Here is a 19198-nt window from a genome sequence, read left to right as displayed (position 1 = left end):
GCGAAAGGTGGATATACACTGTACTAGTGCCGACATTGTGCATGCTCTGTTGCCTGTGTCTATGTGCCTGTGGTTCTGTCAGTGTGATCATGTGATATATCTGACCCCAGGAATGTGTCAATAAAGTTTCCCCTTCCTGGGACAATGAATTCACGGTGTTCTTATTTCAATTTCCAGGAGTGTATATCTTGGAAGTACCACTGATTATGTGCTGCAAATTACCTCTGCAAACATGGAAAAATAAAAGAAGGAAAAAAGTAACTATAACACTGAGCAGAAATGCCATATTGAGACGACTATAAAATTATTGCTGAAAACAAAATTTTTGTTAAATTGCATCAGTTTTAGGAATGTTGATAAAGCAACAGTTAGGTCTTATCAGGTGATGCATCTTTGTTGTGCTCTATTACATACAACACAGCGTAAGATGAGTGAGGAGGGGTGAGATGGAGAGAGAGAGAGAGAGAGAGAGAGAGAGAGAGAGAGAGAGAGAGAGAGATTGGGGGGGGGGGGGGGGGGACAAAAGCTCAAATTGTATGAAATGTGTAGTGGGACTCAGAATTTTAATTTCATAGATGTATCTTCATTTAATATTTGTATAATTTTAATGTTTGTAATTTGCCCCTATACTGCTTTTGTTCTTGTCAGTTGTGTTTGTTTTTCATCATGCAAACCTAGAAAAGTCTAAAGTTAACTTTATTCAGATGACTTCATGTAACACAAAAATACATTTTTGATATAACTGAAAACTACATCCTTGTCATTTATAGTTTGTTATTTATTTCTCCTTCAATTTGTTATACTTGGGCATGTTTTCTCTGTTCATGTATGTCATTAAAAATATATATGCACATTTACAGAGGGAAAGGTGGAGGGGAGAAGACAGGAAAGGTAGGAAGATTGGGGTTTAAAATCTCATTAGAAATGTAGAACAAGCTTCCATTGGAGAAGGATGGAGGAGATAAATCATCCTGGCATTTGTCTTGAGTGATTTAAATGAATAATGGAATATATAATTCCATATGGCTCTATGGAGGGAAATGCTTTTATGGAGAGAACTGGCTTCCTCCTGAGTAAGAGTACAGTGTCTTACCACATCTCCACATTGCTGGGGAGAGAGAAGGTTGGCACCTTTATATGGTCAAGATTTATTTGAGAAACTGAAATCAAATTTAAAAAGAACTGTTGATCCTTTTTGAAAGGTATCGTTGTTCAGGAGACATTTTAATAGCTGAGCAACATGTACTGGCATCCATTTCAGAACACAAAAAAGCAGTTTGAATTACCAGTATGCTTGTGTAAGAAATGTTTACAAGTTTTGTCAATTACAGGTAGCATTGCTTCACTACAGATGGAAATAAAAAAAAAAACAGTTAATGTGAAGTAAGCGCGGAAGTTAATCTAATGTTCTTAATACACTGGTAAGTCCAATTTTCATCACCATTTTCGAGTATACAGAGAAGCATTTGTTTGAAACACATGACAGCTAGATGTTTTGGAAATAGCTGAGTTGTGTGCTGAGAGCTCTGCATTGTATACTTTAGGAACACTGTATGTAGTATTTGCAAAAAATGTTCAACCATACATGTCAGTGCATACATGAATATGTGTACGTGCAAATGTCATATCAAGATAATGCCACAGTGCTCAATTATGTTAAAGCTGGGACAATTTGGGTGCCATGAGGTATTTTGAAATTAAAGTGGTGATCTTCCAGCTGTTTGTCAGTGTACATTACAAACTGTGTTGTGTGGCACATTATGTCATTCAAGGATCCCATCCAGCTCAGGCAAGACAGTCTTTGTGCCAGACTGAATGTCATCCTCCGCAGTGGAACGTGCACTCTGTTGAAGTTTCCTGGCAGATTAAAACTGTATATAGGTCCAGGACTCGAGCCTGGAAACTTGCATTGTGTGGGAAATGCCCTTACAGATTGAGTTATCTGTGCATATCGCTTTCCTACCGTGTGAGACTAGCACTTCTGGAAGAAAGGATTTTGTGGAAAACTGGTTTAGCCACAGTCTAGGAGATTGTTTCCAGAACGAATCTTTCACTCTACAGGGCAGTGTATGCTCATTCTGAAAACAATCCCTTAGGCTGTGCCTAAGCAAATATTCCACTTTCTCCACAGACTTGTTTCTTCCAGGAGTGCTAGCTCCACAAGGTATGCAAGGGAACTTGTGTGAAGTTTGTAAGGTAGGAAAGAGTTCCTTGCAGAAGTAAAACTGTTAGGGCGAGTTGTGAGATGTGCCTGGATACCTCAATTTGTAAGAGCATTGCCTACAAAATGCAAAGTCCAGGTTTGAGTCCTGGACCTACACACAGTTTAATCTGCCAGGAAGTTACAATCATAGGTCTGTAAGAATAAAAAAATAAAAAAAATAAAAAAAAAACCTTTCTCAAACCACTATCGCCTTACTCCCTGTTAGTGTAAACCCACCTTTGTGTTATCTGTTCATGAACTTACATGTGGTCTAATGTTTCCCTGGTGTTCTACATACTGGACGTATTTCTGAGCATCTAGCAACATGATGTAGGACGAAGGAAAGTCTAAGTTTAACGTTCTGTCAATGGTGAGGTCATTAGAATCAGAGCAGAACTGAGGCTGAGAAAGGACAGCGATGGAATTGGCCATGTTCTTTGTAGCAAAGCACCAATTCCAGCATTTGCCATAAGAAATTTACGGAAACCACAGAAAAAAAACTACAGAAAACGTAAGTCTCGGTGGCCAGCAGGATCACTGAATCGCTGTTCTCCTAAATATGAGTCCAGTGTGCTACTGCACTCCAGTGCAATGCTCTGCACCACCTTGCTCATTGATATTGTAGAGCAAATGGTATTTCAGCAATAAACTGTGCTGCCATTAGGTGACAATTTGCTAGACTCACAGTGCTCTACTAAGGCATTTGTAGCTATAACAATCTCTGCCAAGAGGCCCAGACCAACTGAAACAAAAACATTGCTGGGTCATGATAAAAAGACTGCAGTTCTTATGTCCAGGTCCTGGGTATTGCTGATTTCTTGTTCTGTGGCAGGCGCCATTTCACCCACCATTTGGTTTTTAGTAAGTCTAAAGGAGCTTTCCTTGTGGTGACAAGTTGGAATCTGTATCTCAGTTTATTAAACTGTCTGCATGTTCGAATTTCAACATACCCTTTAACAACACTCTCTGAGTAAGCTGTTTCATGTATAACAAATTTTGTGCCATTGTAATTTATATGGACCTTTGGAGGTGACGGAGTCCCACCTCTAATTGACAAACCGGGGACTCCTAAGATACGACGCGGCAAACGAATGTTAACGAGATGGGGAGATGTTAATATCAATGGGGGCTACTCTGGGAAGAAGGTAGAGCTGGCAGAGGCTGCAAGTAAGATGGGGTTGGACGTTTTAGCTGTTAGTGACATTCGGGTAAGGAGTGAGAAAGAAGAGGAAGCGGGAGAATACAAGGTCTACCTGTCAGGAGTCAAAGCAGGAATAGCACAGTGGGGTGTAGGGCTTTACATCAGGAAAGAAATGGAACCCAGCGTAGTTGCAATAAGGTATGTAAACGAACGACTGATGTGGATAGATTTGACAGTGTCTAGCAAGAAAATTAGGATTGTGTCAGTATATTCGATTGTGAAGGGACAGATCAAGATAAGATGGATAGTTTTTATGACACACTCAGCGATGTAGTTGTTAGAGTAAAGGACAAGGACAGTGTTCTGCTCATGGGTGATTTTAATGCCAGCATTGAGAATTGAACAGAAGGGTATGAAAAGGTTATGGGTAAATTTGGAGAGGATATGGAGGCCAATAGGAACGGGAAACAACTCTTGGATTTCTGTGCCAGTATGGGCTTAGTAATCACAAACTCCTTTTTTAAACATAAGAACATTCACCGGTGTACTTGGGAAGGCAGGGGAACCAGATCTGTCATGACTCTATAATAACAGATCAGGAATTCAGGAAGGCTGTGAGGGACACAAGTGTATTCAGGGGATTCTTTGAAGACACTGATCACTATTTAATCTGCAGGGAAATTGGTATTGTGAGGCCAAAAGTGCAGGAGGTCAGGTCCATATGTAGGAGGATAAGAGTGGAGAAACTTCAGGATAAGGAAATCAGGTGCAAGTACATAATAGTAATCTCAGAAAGGTACCAGTTAGTTGAATGGAGTCAATTACAGTCATTGGAAAGGGAATGGACAAGGTACAGGGACACAGTACTAGAAGTGGCTAAAGAATGTCTTGGAACAGTAGTGTGTAAAGGTAGGATGAAGCAAACAGCTTGGCGGAATGACACAGTCAAGGCAGCCTGTTAAAGGAAAAAGAAGGCATATCACAAATGGCTACATACTAGAACTCAGGTAGACAGAGAAAGTTATGTTGAAGAAAGAAACAAAACCAAACAGATAATTGCAGCATCCAAGAAGAAATCTTGGGAAGACTTTGGAAACAGGTTGGAGACTTTGGGCCAAGCTGCTGGAAAACCATTCTGGAGTGTAATTAGCAGTCTTCGAAAGGGATGTAAGAAGGAAATGACAAGTATTTTGGACAGGTCAGGAAAACTGCTGGTGAATCCTGTTGATGCCTTGGGCAGATGGATGGAATATATTGAAGAGTTGCTCAATGTAGGTGAAAATATGACCAGTAGTGTTTCAGATTTCGATGTACAATGGGATAGGAATGATGATGTAAATAGGATCACATTTGAGGAAGTGGAGAAAATGGTCAATAGATTGCAGTGCAATAAAGCAGCTGGGGTGGATGAAATTAACTCGGAACTCATCAAATACAGTGGAATGTCAGGTCTTAAATGGCTACACAGGATAATTGAAATGGCGTGGGAGTCGGGACAGGTTCCATCAGACTGGACGAAAGCAGTAATCACACCAATCTTTAAACATGGAAACAGATAAGATTGTAACAACTACAGAGGTATCTCTTTGATCGGCGTTATGGGTAAAATCTTCTCAGGTATTGTTGAAACGAAAGTGCGAGTATTAGTTGAGGACAAATTGGATGAAAATCAGTGTGGGTTTAGGCCTCTTAGAGGTTGTCAGGACCAGATCTTTAGCTTACGGCAAGTAATGGAGAAGTGTTACGAGAGGAACAGGGAATTGTATCTATGCTTTATAGATCTAGGAAAGGCTTATGACCGGGTTCCTAGGCAGAAGTTATTGCCTGTCTACGATATTATGGAATAGGAGGCAAACTTTTGCAAGCAATTAAAGGTCTTTGCATAGATAGTCAGGCAGCAGTTAGGGTTGACGGTAAATGGAGTTCATGGTTCAGAGTAGTTTCAGGAGTAAGACAAGGCTGCAACCTGTCTCCACTGTTGTTCATATTATTTATGGATCATCTGTTGAAAACAATAGACTGGCTGGGTGAGATTAAGATATGTGAAGACAAAATAAGCAGTCTCGCATTTGTGGATGACTTAGTTGTGATGGCAGATTCGATTGAAAGTTTGCAAAGTAATATTTCAGAGCTAGATCAGAAATGTAAGGACTATGGTATGAAGATTAGCATCTCCAAAACGAAAGTAATGTCAGTGGGAAAGAGATATAAACAGATTGAGTGCCAAATAGGAGGAACAAAGTTAGAACAGGTGGACGGTTTCAAGGATTTAGGATGCATATTCTCAAAGGATGGCAACGCAGTGAAAGAACTGGAAGCGAGGTGTAGCAAAGCTAATGCAGTGAGCGCTCAGCTACGATCTACTCTCTTCTGCAAGAAGGAAGTCAGTACCAAGACTAAGTTATCTGTGCACCATTCAATCTTTCGACCATCTTTGTTGTATGGGAGCGAAAGCTAGGTGGATTCAGGTTACCTTATCAATAAGGTTGAGGTTATGGGTATGAAAGTAGCTAGGATGATTGCAGGTACTAGTAGATGAAAACAATGGCAGGAGGGTGTCCACAATGAGGAAATCAAAGAAAAACTGGGAATGAACTCTATAGATGTAGCAGTCAGGGCAAACAGGCTAAGATGATGGGATCATGTTACATGCATGGGAGAAGCAAGGTTACCCAAGAGACTCATGGGTTCAGCAGTAGGGGTAGACCAAGGAGAAGGAACCTGGATTCACTTAAGAATGATTTTGAAGTAATAGGCTTAACATCAGAAGAGGCACCAATGTTAGCATTGAATAGGGGATCATGGATGAATTTTATAATGGGGACTATGCTCCAGACTGAATGCTGAAAGGCATAATCAATCTTAAATGATGATGATGATGATGATGATGATGATAATGCAGTTTATTGCATAGTCTGTAGAAAGTCAGTGTTCTGCCATGGCAGATGTGCCATGTTGTTAGAGCTATGTACGGCACAGGTGTTTTTTGGACCATTGTTTGACTGTAGAAATTGATTGTTCGTTGAATACTATACCATACTTGCCAGGAATTTGGTAAATGCATGGTTTCTGTAGGCCCTAATCGTTTTTAACCAGACGAAGTAAGAGAAGAATCTTGATGGGTGATGGGTAGAAGCCCAGTGTACCCCACCCCCCTCCCTCCCTCCCTCCCTCCCTCTCTCTCTCTCTCCCCCCCTTCCCTCCCTCCCTCCCTCCCTCCCTGTCCCCTCCCCTGGTCTGTTAGGTATGAGGGATGATCTCGTCTGAAAGCTTAGTGATGATTTCTTTCTTGTTTATGAGCATGTAGGCATCTGAATCCCAGAACTATTAGGTGCCTGTTTACTTTATACTTTGTGCTGTGTTTCTGCAGTAAACTGTTAAATTTAATCATTACATTGCCAGTACAAGGGAAATATCTGATTTATTTTGGGTATTTCTTTTTATTCATATAATTCTGTGCCAATTTTCTGTGGGATATGATTTGATATTCACTGTATCTTTTTTTCATGAAAATTTCCCTCATGTGGTATAACTGATCAGCTAGGCTTCATCTGTCGGAAAGGGCAGGGGGGCCTACTGACAACTGTTTCAGCACTCCGTCATTGAGAAGTGGTGACACCTGGATATTAACAAATGAAGATTGGTAGGCATCACTTTGCAATAGATGCTATGTAAAAAAGGACAATTTATTCTCCTCCATAAGAAAACATCTGGGAACCACAACCAATCACCTTTCTGCTCAACCACAGTAAACTGAATATTATGATGCAAAGAAAGGAAATCCCAACACGTAAAAAATAGTGGAAACGTTACTAAGACTTTGGACAATTTCCAGGTGAAGAAGAAACGAGTACAGTAAAAGCGTGCCCCCCCCCCCCCCCACACACACACGGGGGAATGAAATGGTAGTCATCTCCAATAAAATAGCACAGTGGTCACTTTGGAATGCTGTGGATGGAGCAGACCTCAAATCAGGTGGTCATGTGACCCTCTACCATCGCCATCAGGCATGGAGTGAAATGTGTGCTTCTTAGCTGTATGAAATCATTGTATTGTAGGTCAACATGATAAATGGCAGATATGAGCTATTGTGTTGGGGTGTGTTTGCTGTGAATGAAGTTGCCCACTTTGTTGGCATTTCAACGCAGACTGCCCATTGTGTCTAGAAGGAATGGTGTACCAAATGCGGACATATAACACGGCGTGCAAACTGTGGCTGTAAATAGATCTTAATTGACAGGGATTAGAGATAATTGTCACACCTTTCAGTGATGATCATTTACGAGTGTGACGAGTATTGCTGATGTCAGTGAATGCAGATCCGGCTCGACCAATTCGTGAGTGAACATTGCAAATGGAACTACACGCAACGCTGGAGCGGGGTACCTCGCAAAAGGCTATTGCTCATAATGGCACATAAAACTGCACATCTTCAGTGGGCAGAACAATATTGAAACTGAACAGTATCCAATGGGAAGTATTTAGTGTGGACTGAAAAATTGTAATTTTGCATATTTTCAAACACTTTGAGGCATCAGGTGCATTGACAAAGCAATGAGACATTTAATCCGTAGTGTGTGGAGAGTATAGTTCAGGCCAGAGGTATTTCTGTGATGATGTGGGTGTGTTTTTCTTTCCATGATTTGGGCCTCATTCTGGTTACCGTGAACATGAGCCAGAATTTACATTCAAACACTCTGTGACCAAGTGTGTTCACATTCTTTTGCATGTGGTGAATATACCGTGAACACTTCCAAGGTAACAGTAGCCATGTTCACAGAGCTGCACATTTCTGGTTTGACAAATGCTCAGTCACTCTGTCACACTGCAGCTGGCTGAGTAAATCTCCTTGTTTTAATCCATAGGAAATTTCAGGGACCTTTTGGGACAGCATGTGAAATGTAGCAATCAACATCCTTGCAATTTGAGAGCACTAGAGGATCTAATGGTAAGTAAGTGTATTCAGCTGGGTATGTCATGCCTGAAAAAAACTTGCAGACTCTTTTTGTCATCAAATTTAAGCCACCGTTAAAGCTAAGGCAATGCTCAGCACTACTAGTGTGATGTCTCCTGGGAGTGACTTAATTATTTTTCTGGTGACATTACATATGAATATACACATACACCATCAAACTACAGGGTTATTACAAATGATTGAAGCGATTTCACAGCTCTACAGTAACTTTATTATTTGAGATATTTTCACAATGCTTTGCACACACATACAAAAACTCAAAAAGTTTTTTTAGGCATTCACAAATGTTCGATATGTGCCCCTTTAGTGATTCGGCAGACATCAAGCCGATAATCAAGTTCCTCCCACACTCGGCGCAGCATGTCCCCATCAATGAGTTCGAAAGCATTGTTGATGCGAGCTTGCAGTTCTGGCACGTTTCTTGGTAGAGGAGGTTTAAACACTGAATCTTTCACATAACCCCACAGAAAGAAATCGCATGGGGTTAAGTCAGGAGAGCGTGGAGGCCATGACATGAATTGCTGATCATGATCTCCACCACGACCGATCCATCGGTGTTTTCCAATCTCCTGTTTAAGAAATGCCGAACATCATGATGGAAGTGTAGCAATTGTAAACGGTAAGGCTTCTGCTTTAGCCTTTTCCGTAAGATTTTCCAAACCGCCGGCTGTGGTACGTTTAGCTCCCTGCTTGCTTTATTCGTCGACTTCCGCGGGCTACGCGTGAAACTTGCCCGCACGCGTTCAACCGTTTCTTCGCTCACTGCAGGCCGACCCGTTGATTTCCCCTTACAGAGGCATCCAGAAGCTTTAAACTGCGCATACCATCGCCGAATGGAGTTAGCAGTTGGTGGATCTTTCTTGAACTTCGTCCTGAAGTGTCGTTGCACTGTTACGACTGACTGATGTGAGTGCATTTCAAGCACGACTTACGCTTTCTCGGCTCCTGTCGCCATTTCGTCTCACTGCGCTCTCGAGCGCTCTGGCGGCAGAAACCTGAAGTGCGGCCTCAGCCGAACAAAACTTTATATGAGTTTTTCTACGTATCTGTAGTGTGTCGTGACCATATGTCAATGAATGGAGCTACAGTGAATTTATGAAATCGCTTCAATCATTTGTAATAGCCCTGTATATTGTCCCAATTGACTACATAATACTACACTGCAGAGCTGATTTACCTAAAAAAGATATTAAATTACGTTAGATGATGATACACTGTTTGTTCTGTCAGCCCATAGTCAGCAAATCCTCGAGGATGTGGAAAACACAGCTAAATGAAAATACGTAACACATAATTATAAACGAAGCCAGATGGTAATGCTCCTTCCACAGATCCCAAGTGGGAAGCATCAGGGGCATGAAAAAATACATATTTTTCCATTTCCAAATTAAATAAAAAGCTTACCACAAACTTTTAAAGATATGAAATAAAGTTTTAGGATAATTTCTAGATTATTATAACCAAGCACCCATATAACAAACAGATTACAAGGTTTATATATCTAAAAACAAAGATGATATAACTTACCAAACGAAAGCGTTGGCACGTTGATAGACACACAAACACACACACAAAATTCAAGCTTTCGCAACCAATGGTTGCTTCGTCAGGAAAGAGCGAAGGAGAGGGAAAGACGAAAGGATGTGGGTTTTAAGGGAGAGGGTAAGGAGTCAGTCCAATCCCGGGAGCGGAAAGACTTACTTACACGTTATGTGTGTGTGTGCGAGTGTATACCTGTCCTTTTTTCCCCGTAAGGTAAGTCTTTCCGCTCCCGGGATTGGAATGACTCCTTACCCTCTCCCTTAAAACCCACATCCTTTCGTCTTTACCTCTCCTTCCCTCTTTCCTGACGAAGCAACCGTTGGTTGCGAAAGCTTGAATTTTGTGTGTGTGTTTGTGTTTGTTTGTGTGTCTATCAACATGCCAATGCTTTCGTTTGGTAAGTTACATCATCTTTGTTTTTAGATATATTTTTCCCGCGTGGAATGTTTCCCTCTGGTATATTCATATTACAAGGTTTACTTCACAGATTGATTTCTGCACTGAAGCTATACCAAAGTCAGGTAATACATAGCATTTATCTCATGTGACAGTGTTAGTAATATTCTAATATGGTTCTGTTAAGAAATTAAACATTGGAGTGTGAGAAGTTGGCAATCAATAAATCCTCTAGATTGTTTGCAAATTGTTCTTCATTAGTAGCTAAATTTTTGATCCATCGACTGAGCTGTTTGTTGAAAAGAGACATTTTACTTATGGCAAATTTAATTAAGGAATAAACGTACTGTGAAGCAATGTTAGTATACCAATTTCTTTGAACAACTTTCAGCAATATGTTCTTGGATTTGTACAATAGTTAATTCATATTACCTTCTTTTGGACTTAGAGTGAACTCTTCTCTTGCCTTGATGAGTTTTCCCAAAATATGATGCCATATGACACTATAGATTGACAGTGCCAACTTCTTTTAATTTACGTCTTTAATGAGTGACATCATTCATATTTATTTAAGTGCTTCAGCAGATCTTTTGTATGCTCTTCTCAGCTGAGTTTATCAAGTTTTAACCTCAAGAATTTAACACTGTCGACCTCTTCTGTGTAGAGGTAAATCTTGTTATATGCAAATCTTACTTTCTGCAAAATTGCCATGCATCCCAAATTTGTGTAAATCGAGAGTCATTTTATATGTAAGATACGGGGTTAGGTTCTTGTTTACTCAATAGTAAGTTTAAAACAGCAGAGTTTCTTAGTATTTTTACAAAAAATATCTGTTATTATCGTCCCAAAATGCATTTTAATGCAAAATTTGTAAACTTAAACATTTGACACTGAACACATAATAATAATAATAATAATAATAATACACTAAAATCATTTTCATCAAATCCATCTACACTATAAATAGAACCTGGATCATATACATGTTGGTTCTATAGGCAGTTCAGTTTCTCTGATGGATTTTTTTGTATGCAAATTCTTTGCAGTTGAAGTGTTCTTGCGAGGCATTTGACATTCATTTGAAGTGTCACACTGTTTCTCAAAGAAATGTTTGTTGGCTGTGTTTTTTTTGCCAGTTGATTATACAGCTGGAACATTTAAGAGAATAGTCAGCTTCTCTTTTCACTATTGCGCTCCTTATTTCTCCAGGAGTATGTTGTTCAGAAATTGTTATTGTCAGTTCAGCATTGACGATTTTCAAGGCCTCTGCCATTTTCTTCACTGTCAGTTTTTTAAAATGCTGAACTTCCTTGACTTTCATTTCTTCTTTATTACTGTTGTCACTGGAAACTGTCAAATCTTGTTGCCAAGATCCCAAAATGTGAGTTTAGAAGGTCACACTTATTTTCTTAGACATCAGTGAATCCACGCCATTTCTGCAGTTTCCTTAGCTGCAACAGTGATATCTCTGATCACTTCATATTCTAGCACTGACAAAGCATTGGGCCACAGTTTCCTCGTACATCAGTCACTCATATTGGAACGATGTCAGTACATGCATCTCTAGTAACATCAGTTGCTTAATGTTAAACTGTTGCAAGAAACTCTTGATGGTAAGTTCTATATGATGAGAAGGGAAGTTGCTACTCACAGTATAGAGGAGGTGCTGAGTCGCAGATAGGCACAACAAAAAGACTTTCACAGTTAAAGCTTTCGGCCATTAGCCTTCATCAACAATAGACACACATGCACACACGACTGCAGTCTCAGGCAACTGAAACCACACTGGTTTCAGTTGCCTGAGACTGCAGTTGTGTGTGCAAGTTGCATTTGCATGTGTGTGTGTGTGTGTGTGTGTGTGTGTGTGTGTGTGTGTGGGATGCTGGGAATATTGTTTCTTACAGTTCATTAACGAAATAATCACTGAAAATAGCAGAAGTCATCTAGGCTCTTTTATTCTGTCTCCAGTGAACTCCAGCCTGTGTACAGCCTAGTGTCCCATGATTTTGAGAGAGGTAGGTGATCAGGTGGTTTTAATTTATAATCCATTGCAGCATTTCCTTAGACACATGTTACATCTAGTTGGAAACCTGCTTGGCAGCAATAGCCTTTTTCTCCTCAGCTGCAGCTGCAGCTGCCTCTTATGTCATTTTAATGTTGTGAAAGTCAAAACAATGCTTGAAGTGATCAAACTAACCTGAGCTGGCCAAGAAGGGCACTGGATTGTCCTCCGTATTCATTAAATCTGCAAACCAACTACTGGCTGTAGCTTGAATAGCAGCTCGAGAGTGAGGCATGTGCTGTTGCTTGTGGTGCTCAATCCAGTGACTTACAATTTTTTCCATTCTTTCCATCGCCTCCAAGTGGTATTTGGTCACTCTAGTCACACTTGGTTGGAGATTGAGCAGTTTTTTGAATTGATTCCATATTTTCACAGATAGTTCTCACAGTGGATTCTCTAAGTCCCAAGCCACATTGAATGTCAACAGTGCTCACATCTTTCTCATAACAGTCCAAAGCTTCTGACTTAATTTCTGATGAATACGACTTTCAAATATGCTTCTTACTTTCAAATATGCTTCTTTCACTCAACAGGCACACTTTCTTTCCTTTCACCTCACATTTTAAATACAGACCCTATCAAGTACAACTTCACAGCTCTGACCTGAACTGATGATTCCCATCTTGACAAACATGACAGATGTGCTAATGCACTACTGCTCCCGCTTACTGTTAAAAGGTGGCAACGTCTGACAAAACTAAAATTGCATATATGCAAATACGCAGATATCAAATCTGCGTGTAACTGGGTCTACGTGTATATGTTGGTTGGAAGCAGGTTCTAAACTGCATATAGTGACTTTTTTCAAAGTGTAAGGACAAATGCATTGGCTTCAACACTATCAACCTCAGAACCTTTTCTCCAAAGTCCAAACTGCAGAGGTTAATAATAAATGGCAAGCAGGGTCTTCTTATGGTGATGCCATCCACCTGTTTGTAGCATTTGACATGAGAACTGTAGTGGGTGTGGTGGTTGAAGATAAAGCTCAACTCATTTCAACCTTCGAAATCGTGTTAAGTTATTACTACTACTCCACCTGTTGTTTATTTCTTCTTTTTAGATTGCCTGTAAAATTTTTCACTGCACATATAAAGGAATATCAATAAAAATTCCATCATTGGAATCTGTTACAATGAAGTGGTATGTTATTGTAGTAGTGATTTGCAACATACTCCTTGACATGTATAGCATATTTTATTGCATATAGAATATGGTGAATACATATCATTTTTGTACACCATACCAATAAACAATACATCCAAAAATACAACAGTGAACAACAGATATTGGGGTGGCGACTGGGGGAGAGAAAGATTATTCTTGAGCAAACACCAACATACTCTTCAGGTCAGAATATTTACCATTTCTTTTCACTAGCTTGGGATGTATTTTTGCAGGTACACTTGGCTTTGTGGTTATGTACAGTTAGAGCTGCATAAAGCTTAGGATTTCTGATGAGCAGAGGAAGAATCTGACACCCTTGCTACTTTTTCTGTTAATTTCTGTTTTCATACTACAATGAGATCAGCAACTTCCAAGTTTTTGATGTTATTGCTTAGAGCATACAAACCAGATTTCATAATATTTTGCAAACAACAATGTGCATTGTAGGAGGACTAAAAAGTAACCAGAAAACAAGACAGTAATTACTGAAGTTTAGCAATGAGAAGCTGTCATAAAAACATTTTGAAAATATATCCCATCGAGCTGCAAATATTAACTACCTTCATCAGTGACAAATGAAGAGCGAAATGTATAGCAATAGCAGTAAACATCTGTACTTGTGTTAGAAATAGCCACATTTAAGTAAAATGACGATCACAGTGTACTTTGTGCCCCTCTTTTTGTAATACCTATCATCTTTGTGTTCCTCTTTTTCTAGAAGAAAGAAACACCAGGTCTACACTCTGAATATTTTCAGTTTTACAATCATTCTCTGCGAGATTACACACCACAAAGCTTTTTTCTAGTGTGGACATTTTATCTTTCTTTCATTTTTAACTTTATTACTTTTAGATTAGAATTTCATATAATTCATGTTTTAAATAGTGAACTGAGGGAAAGCTAAATGTGTATCATTCCAGTATTACTGCTCTGGTTCAGCATAACAGCCATAGAGTTACACTCTCATTGTAGTGTGATAACATCAACAGTTTTCCTGTTTCATAGAAAAATGTACTCTATTAAAAAATACAGTATTTTGCATAACAAATGTTTGATAATTTTGTATTGTACAAGTGAGAAATTGTATAGCTTTTCTTTCAAACCCCAACAACTGCATAAGGTCCAACATGAACAAATATACAAGTCACACTTTTGGACAGCAGAAAATACAAAACAGCGATAAATATTGAATTCAAGAGCATTATTGTGTGCCTTAAAGTAACAGTACTGTCATGTGACAGATAAATGTAGCAGTGTACCGACCCATAGGTACTCTTCTTACATGTTTAATGTCAAGTTAACACACCAGTTATTTAACCTGAGTTGTCCATTTATCTAGTACCCTGTTGTATCAAAATGAGGCATATGGAAACAAATACAGTAAAGAATTACCTAATGTTACAATTCTGTAAAAATTAACAACTTTATCATGTTACAAATATTTTACAGTGAATTAAAGGAAAAATATTTATAATTCCATTTATCACAAATTAATGTGGTTCAACACATAGAACAAAACTGAAAGTTTATTAGTTTTCAAATTAGTCATTTATTCTGGTATGCTGAGAGGACACTATCAAGGTATACTTTACACAGTCCCCCATTGTGTGGACTGATTGATACTGACTTTCATTGAAAGTGATTATTTTTTCTGAAAGGGTTTGAACAAATTGTAATACAAAAAAATGAAGGTCTGGTTCAGCTTTAAAAATAAAATTGACAGGCTAAGCACTTTTAAGTTATGCCTGAAGTTTTCTGTTGAACATTTTATTACACCTGTAGAAAACGTATGAAGGCCCAGTATTTTACGAAACCGTATGTCTTGCATTACTTTTTTCCCCCCCTACCTTGTTGTACCTATACTTTGAGTGGTATGTGGGTGTCCTGTTGGTGATGTGCCCACAGCAGTAAACACTTATTAATATAGGCCTACAGGGTCAAATAAAATTTTATTGAGTTCTATTTAGGCTTGGGAATATGTGTGACACTCAAACATCTCGTGTGAGTTGCTGATGCATGACATATTCTTTTATGTATGTCTTAGTCACAGTAGGATTTGACTTGTGTATTATAAATGAAATAGACATATATGATTACTAATCAATATACATTATATACAGAAAATTATTGACGTCTTTGAGTCAACTTGTTTTCTACAACCTAGATCAATACAATATATTTTCTTACATCATTCTGAAGCAACACAAATTTTTTGCACACTAGCTTATACATGAGACAAACAACACATAACTCTACTTGCAGGTGGAACCTAAACATAAGTTTTTAATTATTTACAGCTATAGGGAGGTAGTGGTTAACCTATGAAGACATCCCAGGTCACTGTGCTTGGAGAAATGCTTCACTCGCATACATCAAGAATTTATTGTGATGTGAAACTTCACACTTTATTATGAATACAGTCATATTAGAATTGTTAATTTGTTTCATTTTAGATGATATTGTTATCCTGTAGGGTTATAATGTTTTGTCACTATTATACACTGTATGTATTTACCATATACACAGTTGCTGTTGAAATGTGTCTGAAAGCTACAGTCTGGTATCACAATCAGTTGATGACAGACTATAATGCACTCTGGGTAAAAGTGTTCTAATAACCATATTCTAGTTAGGTTTTTGTTTTTAGGCTGCATTTTTTTAGACAAGCCACCTTGAAGTAAAAGCATTCTTACATTTCCTCCTGAGCATTTTTGGACAAGACAGTCAACTGAAGTGGTCTATGTCTGTATAAAAACCACAGGGCCTCAACCCTCTGTTGATTTCCACACATCAGCAAATTTCCAAAGCTGTTTGGATTTGTATTGAGAAGGGAGAAAGCCAGTTGACAATAAAATGGGTTTGAGGTAAGCTTCATGAAATGTGATTGAAGTATGTAATACTGACCACCTGCAGACCTACATGTGATGTACAGAGATTATGCACATTTAAATGATTCAAGTACTTAACACAGAAAATGCATATGGATGAAAGCTATGAGTCACACATTTGATGAAATGGGAACTGTTCTGGACAAATTGTACTGTTTGTACACACAATAATCATCTACCATTTATCTCCACAGCAGATCTGTCCAGGTTAGCTGGCCACTGCTATAACTTGACCTGTACCAATATATTTGAGGAATGTTCATATAGTCTGTTGTGTATAGTAATATGGTCCTATTGGATATTGACCTGCATATGACCATTGTTTCATTCTTTGTGTAAGCTGGTATCCAATGGCAGATTTGGAGGATTGTGCAATAAGCACATTGGTTTCTTGAATATTAATATCAGAGTTTGTAACTGAATCTGTTATGTTTCTTTCAAGTGACTCCTCAGATATCCCACAGAAGGCAGAGTGGAGTGTTTCACTCTTTCCATGAAGGTAACTCCTTAGTAGTAACTATGACTGAAATTGGTTGGTTCTTCACATGGCAAGCAGATGGTAATGTAATCAAATGATGTACTACTGTGTATATTGATTTACAAATTTTACTGTTCTTGATCATCTCTCTTTTTTTGTGCAGTAAAGGCTAGCAAAGAGTGCAAAGATAATGGCTTAAGAAGGGGACAGTAGTTGTATAGCAAAGGAGTCTAAACGAATACAGCCTAAGTAGAAAAGTGCCATAATCCGTGGTGACATTTATTTTATTCACACTAGGCCAAGGTCTAAGACATCTTTCTGTGCGTTATTTGCATCTCCAACTACAGGTGACACAGTCTGTAGCTAGCTAGTCTTTATAGCTATGAGGATGTTTCACATGGATGGAAATTAAACTTGCCATAGACCATGCCCTAAAGCCCATTAAACAAATACCTTCAAAGTTGGAATACTGTACACAGATTGTAGTGGTCTTAAAGACTGTCATGGATAAAGAAAAGATAATGATTATAAAAAAGAGATAAAAACATAGTATATGATAATAACATTAATGTTGACATCTTGAGTGTGGAAGATCAAAAAAGTATTTAGGCTAAATGGTAAGAAGGGATATGAAATGGGATAATCATTCAAAACCAGGGTTCAGGTGGGCAAATAGAAGAATGTGATATATTGGAAGGGTTCTCAGAAAGTGCAGTGTATCTGTAAAGGAAATCACATGCAAGGCACTAGTGTGACAAGTTTTAGAATATTGTTTGAGTTTTTGGAGCCATTATCAAGTAGACCTGACAACAGATACAGAACAAATTCAAAATAATTATGCTAGGATTGTAACAAGTCAGTAGCAATAACCCATACAAAAGTAACACAAATGCTGAGAGAACTTAAATGGGAATCGTTGGAGGAAAGAGAACATTGTTCGTGCGGAACCCTGTTGGGTAAATTTAGAGAATCTATATTTGAAGAAGACTGCGACAATTTTGCTACCTCCATCGTATTTCACTTGGGGATTGTGAGAATGTGATTAGTAAGATTAGTGGAGTGATGGCTGATCGGGGCTAACTGAAATGACACAAATTGATTGGCACTAATAGTTGGCTCTGAGTTCAGCATATCGTCTGCTTTTGTGTACAGAAGCAGACGTGATATATGGAGGTTAATGACACACGAAACAAAACTCGACATGGTAGAGGTGACACAGGATGGTGACAATAATTTCACTGTAAACTGCATCGTATGCTGAGCTAAAGGGTGTTCTACATGATCAATTTCCCAGTCAAAATTGACTACACATTGTGGGTACATGTCAAGTTCTTGCATGTAGATCAAGCCCCCCAACCATGTTGCAAGTGAGTCTGTGATGTTGAAGTTCAATTGACTGTGCCAAGTGAAGAGTTTTAAAATCCACATTTGTGGATAAACAGGAGACTGTGGCGACGTCTGAAAAGTAAAGATTATTCTCTTTGAGCTCACTCCTGATATAATAATGGATTTTGTGCTTTTGTGGCCTCTTAATTTTAATTTTGTTGCTAACTTCGTTTTTGTAACAGATTATAAAGATTGCCCGGCCTGATATTTTTTTGGATAAAAAAGTCTACTTAATGAATAAATAAGAACCTATATAGATAAACGTTTGTAAATGAAATTTATTTTAACACCGAAAAAGTCAGCTCTATCTACCAAGAAAAATAATTTTAGAAGGAAAACAAGATATATAGAGTAAAGTAAAAAGGCGATATTTATTGCCTTCCAAATATTGAATGATGCGTTTGTAAAGTGTGGAGAATTTGCCATATGTCATACGACCTTTGTCAAAACAGCCCACTATGAATTGTGTTTTGGTCATTGTTAGTTTCTACACCCCGTAACTATGAAAGCTGTCACAACGCGTGCAGTTTTCGCGCATACGTGTTAACGAAAGCGACCATTCGCGACAGGTAAGACAATACAGGAGTAAAACATCACGGGGCGTTGCAGTAGGCTGACTTGCCACGAGTATACTGTGTTAATTATTACTTTAGCCGATCAGCTCCCATTACAAATAGTCCTGAATCGGTAGAAGTCGGAAGGCTTCGGGCGGTAGTCACTAGTCTTCGTTCAACCAACGTATCAGAGTTGTATGTTCACTTGCTGTGTGCTACGTTTTTGTGTTGTATTTTAGTCTACGTCGTGCTGGCCCTTTTCCTTGTGATGAATAGTTGTTGTTGTAGCAGTTACCACCTTTACTAAACAAGTCAATATCGGTACACAAGACGATTTCAGTTTCGATTGCGAACAACGTTTAAGCGATTTCCACCTAGGTGCATGACTTGTGGTTTCATGAAAGCATGA

Source organism: Schistocerca cancellata, chromosome 1 (genome assembly GCF_023864275.1).
Source record: "Schistocerca cancellata isolate TAMUIC-IGC-003103 chromosome 1, iqSchCanc2.1, whole genome shotgun sequence".
Lineage (NCBI taxonomy): Eukaryota > Metazoa > Arthropoda > Insecta > Orthoptera > Acrididae > Schistocerca > Schistocerca cancellata.
Note: the sequence above shows the minus strand (reverse complement) of the source record.